Below are 6,025 nucleotides of genomic sequence, written 5' to 3'. Positions count from 1 at the left end.
ATAAACATGTACAATATTCCAAATACTGTCTGGGGTATTAAGGATAAAAAGAAAAATTAGCCACAGCCCTGATTTCAAAATAATTGTAATGAAATAAAGGAACCCACACATGTAAAACAAATGCAATAAAATGTTACAGAGGCAAAGAGTTTTTTTAAAAATATTTTGCATAGGAGATATGAAGGAAGAAAGAGAAATTCTGACTAAGGGAAAAAGGAAGTAGTCAGAAAAAGTTTCATATAGAGAACGAGTTTTGACTTGCCTTCAAAGAAACCCAGGTGTTCACCAGGTGGACAGGATGGGGAGAAGATTCCTAGCAGTCCAGGCACAGAGTGCAGCGTAAACAAAGTCCTAGAGGCATAAGACAGTACAACATGTTCTCTGAAACTACAGTTTACTATAGCTGGAGTGCATTGTACGAAAAAAGGCACAAGAAGAAATAGGAACAAGAACTTAGAAAAGAAAGAAATGAACTAGATCAACAAGAGTCTTGTTTTCTATTCTAAATAATAGCAGCCAGTAGGGAACTATTAATGTATTTGGGGATATGGAAACAATTTGTTCACATCTGGATTTTAGGAAAAAAAGATTCTAGTCGAGACATGGAAAATAATTTGAAATAGAAATGGAGCAATTTAGGGCAGAGAGAGCAGTTAAGAAAATAATAGTATCAGCAGCAATTCTGGGTGAGAGAGTTCAGAGTGAACAAGCAGACAGAGTGAGGAGTGTGAAGAGCTGTTAAAAATATAGAGCCAAAGGGCTTGCTTATTAGTTTTGCAGAGAGGTTAACATGGAAGGAAAATTTCAGGTTAGTACCCAGCTTTCTGACTGGTAAATGCCAGTCACTGAGATTTGAAAAACCATAAGAGAAGTAGACTGGGCAATAAATATACAGTTCAGCGAGAACATGTTTTTGTTTGTTTGTTTCCTTATGGTAAGATAAGCATAGCATAAGTCACCATCTTAACCATTGTAAAATGTGCAGTTTGGTGGCTTTAAGTACATTCACATTGTTATATAATCAATATCTGAACTTTTTGTCTCACAAAACTGAAACTCTGTACCCATTAAATAACAACTCCCCCATTTCCCCTCTCCCCAGCCCATTCTACTTCCATTCTACTTTCTGTTTCTATGAGTTGACTACTCCAGTTGTTGGCAATGTAGTAGTTGACTACTCTAAATATCTCATATAAGTGGGACGATACAGTATTTGTTTTGTTGTGATTGACTTACTTCACTTAGCATAAAGTCCTCCAAGTTCATCTATATTGTAACGTGCATCCGAATTTTCTTTTTAAAGCTGAATAATATTCTATTGTATGTTACACCATTTTGTTTATCCATTCATCTGCCTATGGACATTTGGTCTGCTTCCACCTTTCAGCTATTGTGAATAATGCCACTCTGAACATGCCCAGAAGAGTCATAAACCCGGTAGAATCCAATAGGTAAACAGGTCAATGATAGACCCAAGTTCACATGTTGAACCAGCAAAGCAGATATTCCTACATGTTTCTATCCTTGTCAGCACAAAAATTATTTTAAGAAGCTTAAGTTGAATAACTTGATGGATGACAGTCCTTGCTCTTCAATTTAAACTCAGGTCAGTGACTAGTTACTAGCACCTGCATTGACCCTGATGTCAAAATCACTTTTCGTTTCTACCCCTTGCATCTCATGCTGAACCATACCTTCATGAGATGAGTCTGAGTGAATTAACACGTCATCTTCTCTGAAAGGGAAAGGCACTCATGAAGTCAGGGTTGAGTACTGTGTCAGCAACTGCTAGCGGTTGCCTCAATATTTATTCGTCTCTTCTTCTGTAGTAATAGGTTTCTTCTGAACACATAGACACACAGCTAATGACTACTTTTCCAAGCCTCTTGCAGCTAGCTATGGATGCATGATGAGGCACAGGTGAATAAGATGGTTGGAAGCGACATATACAAATTTCAAGTCATTCCCTAATAGTGTATGCTTTTCTTTCCCTACAAATCTTGCTTTCAATTATTTTGTACATGTACCCAGAGTGGAATTGCTGGATCATATGGAAATTTTCTTTTTAACTTCTTGACAGACTTCTGTTTTTGTTTTGTTTTGTTTTTTTACAGAGGCTGCAACATTTTATATTCCTACTAACAATGCACAAGTGTTCAGATATCTCCACATCCTTGCCAACACTTGATATTTCCCAGATGTTTTGACAATGGCCATCCTAATAGGTGTCACGACATGTTTTAAATATACTTGTGGGACATCCAGGCAGAAACATCTAGCATGCTGTTGGATGTATGATTCCAGAATATAGAAGATAAATATAGTAATTGGGAATCATTAGTAAATGGATGTGCCTCAGAGTGCCTTAAGAAAGCACAAAAAAGAAAGAAGACAAGGATGGTGATGGAGAGAACTCTGAGCAACTTTTCTGGGTGGGCAGAAAAAGTCAGGCCAGTGAGTGGAGTAACGAGAGGAGAAAGTTTTAAGAACAGAGTGGCCAACAGTGGCAAATGTCAGAAAAGGGAAAAGAGATGGAATATGAAAAGAATCTACAGGATTTGACCTGTGCAGGAAGAAAGTACAGCCATGACAGGGGAGTGCTGGGGGTGCAGTGCAGAGTGAGTCAATGGAATAACTGTAGATAATTCCTAGAAGCAGTGTATCTTCTAGGAACTATCCACAGTTCCCAGAAAAGAAGGTGGTAGGGGAATGCGGAGGTAAAAAACGATGGAAGAATATGAAGTTGGAGTCAAAGAAAGTAACTTGGCCTCTATAATTCAGGGAGGGTACTTTTTTTTTTTTTTTTTTTTTTTGCAGACAGAGTCTCACTCTGTCTCACAAGCTGGAGAGCAGTGGCACAGTCATAGCTCACTGCAGGCTCAAACTCCTGGTTTAAAGCAATCCTCCTGCTTCAGCCTCTTGAGTAGCTAGGACTACAGGTGTGCACAACTACACATGGCTAAGTTTTTTTTTCTTTCATTTTTTTAAATAGAGTCTTGCTGTGTTGCCCAGGCTGGCTTGAATTCCTGGGCTCAAACCATATTCTGGCCTTGGCTTCCCAAAGCACTGGGATTACAAGTGTGAGCCACTGTGTCCAGCAAAGGAGGGAACAATTCGAGGATATAATAAGATCCAGGATATAACCCTGAATGTGCACTATGGAAGCAGAGTGAATGAAGATCGATAGACTCCAGAAGGTCAAAAAACATGAGTCAAGCAAGATATGCAAGTCACACATCATGATGGAGGAAGGGAAGACTGTGGACTTCAACCACAGATATCACCTGCAGATGAAGGAAAATTAAAAAGAAGAAGAAGTGGTAAATATGGATGGTATGAGCTGGAAAGGATGAAGATTTTCACAGGAAAGTGGGAGCCATAGTGGTCTGGTAGTAACCCACAAAAAAACAGAAAAATGACAACACTATCTTAAGACTTCACACTATGACAGGGTGAAGGATAATGGCAGATATTCAGTACAGAAAGATAAGAAGTGCTGTCCTTGGACGAAAGTTAGATTTTAACTTAAGTGAACAAGTAGAGACATCCTTCTGCTAAAATACTGAAACTACTGGGTATGCACATAAAATGGAACAAAGGTAGGGACTGAGAACTAAATGCAGAGTGGGGAATCGGGTCTGGAAGAACTTGGAGGGAATAAGCACAGAGACTGTCTTAGTTTGGGCTGTGATAACAAAAATACTCTAGACTGGGTGACATAAGCAAAGTTTATTTCTCACTCTTCTGGAGACTGGGAAGTCCAAGATCAAGGTGCTCACCTGATTCATTTCTAGTGAGAGATCTCTCTCTGGCTCACAAATGGCTGTCCATCTTTGTGCTGTATTTTCACTTGGTGAAGAGCAGACAGAGAGGAAGCAAGCCCTCCTGTCTCTTCTTCTGAGGGCTCAAACCCCTCTCCATTAGGGAGGACCTAATTACCTCACAAAGTCCCCACCTCCAAACACCATCACATTGAGGATTAAGGTTTTAGCATATGAACTTTGGAGGAACACAAACATTTAGACTATATCAGTGATATGAGGGAAGACACTAAAAGATTTGACAAACAATGACTAAGAATGAGGTGATATAGAGAACCCCTAAAAGCTGTGCAAGCAGAGCCTGTATAGCCGCATGCAACTTGAGGGACTGTCAGATCATGAAGAAGCTTGTAGGTCATATGGCAGGAAGTTTAAATTTCATTTCATATTTAAGAGAAGGCCATGGAAGGGTTTTGTGTTCCTGGAATTTCAGTGTGGCAGTGCAGATGGAAAGAAGTAGATAGATTTGGGATACGTTTTAACAAGAAGCACTAACAGATCTTGCTAATGATTTGCATAATTGTGAGAAAGGTAGATGTGGAAGAGAGAAAAATCAAGGACAATTCTTTGATTTTTGGCTAAAACAACTAGTTAAATGATGGTTACTGATACTAAGATGAAGAAATCTTCGAGCATATGGGAGTGGGACAAGACTCCCAGACTGGACTCTCCTATATGGGAGAAAAATTCACAAATTGTCTTTTGGACATAAGTTTGAAAGGCCTATCCAATATCCAAGAGAGGCATCAAGTGAAGCATTTGAGTCTGACCAAGTGTCCTGAGCTCAAAGAGAGGTTAAGACTGCAGAAAGAAATATGGATGTCATTGGTTCTCAACGACATGACATCAAAAGTCATGGAGGCCAGGCACAGGGCTCACACCTGTAATCTCAGCATTTTGGGAGGCTGAGGTGGGCAGAACACTTGAGGTTAGGAGTTCGAGACCAGCCTGGACAACATGGTGAAACCTCATCTCTACTAAAAATGCAAAAACTAGCCGGGCCTCGTGGCTTGTGCCTGTAATCCCAGCTACTGGGGAGGCTGAGGCAGGAGAATTGCTTGAGCCTGAGAAGTGGAGGTTGCAGTGAGCCGAGAATGTGCCACTGCACTCCAGCCTGGGCAACAGTGCGAGACTGTCTCAATAACTAACTAACTAACTAAATAAATAAATAAATAAATGTCACAGATCTTGAGGAAATGACTTGGGAGACAAGGTAGACAGAAAAGAGAGGAGAGCCCAGGGAAAAGGCATTTCTTACTTTCAGATGTTATGGTAGAGTAAAATGAATTCATATTAAAATGACAAGCTTAAGACCATCATGTTTATTTTATGAAAATGTGATTTGTATTTCTCTGCTCAAAATGGTCAGCTATTATTTCCCTTCTGATCCAAAATCCAACATATCTCTCTTCACCTCATTTCTAGGTCATCCATATGCATAACAGCTTAAGGATTTACTGAGCACTTTCCATGTACTTCACGTTGTAAGAGAGGACCTGGCAAATACAGAAATAAAATGATTTTGTTCTCACCCTTAAAAAGAATGTGTGAAGTTTACTGACAGCACAGCCATGAATAGGAAATAATACAATTTTCCAGAAACAACTAGCAATAGAAAATTTCTTTTTTTCTTTTTTTATGAGCTAAACTTAGGACTAGGTAAAGTTTATTGCTAAAAGATGTCAGGATTCAGAGGAAGATGGCTAATTGGGATTTAATTTATCATGGAAGTACATAAAGATGAAGGAAACTCTACACATGTACAACTACTCTGTTTGTTCAAAGAAGAAAAGGCCGAAACAACACATTAGCTGCTTGCCAATAACTTGTCAAATGCTTTGACTTTTTTTGTGGGGGGACAAAGTCTCAATCTGTCACCCAGGCTGGAGTGCAGTGGTGTGATCTTGGCTCTTTGCAACCACCTCCTCCTGGGTTCAAGTGATTCTTCTGCCTCAGCCTCCTGAATACTTGGAATCACAGGTGTGCGCCAACACACCCAGCTAATTTTTGTATTTTTAGTAGAGACAGTGTTTCATCTTGTTGACCACACTGGTCTTGAGCTCCTGACCTCAGGTGATCTACCTGCCTTGCCTCCCAAAGTTCTTGGATTACAAACATGAGCCACCATGCCTGGCCAGATGCTTTGACATTCGAAACCTCAATTTAGCTTTGTTATCCTTCCTCAAAATAAGTACAAAATGTTA

The sequence above is a fragment of the Cebus imitator genome, unplaced genomic scaffold (assembly GCF_001604975.1).
Source record: "Cebus imitator isolate Cc_AM_T3 unplaced genomic scaffold, Cebus_imitator-1.0 Scaffold124, whole genome shotgun sequence".
Classification (NCBI taxonomy): domain Eukaryota; kingdom Metazoa; phylum Chordata; class Mammalia; order Primates; family Cebidae; genus Cebus; species Cebus imitator.
This window is presented reverse-complemented; position numbering follows the sequence as displayed.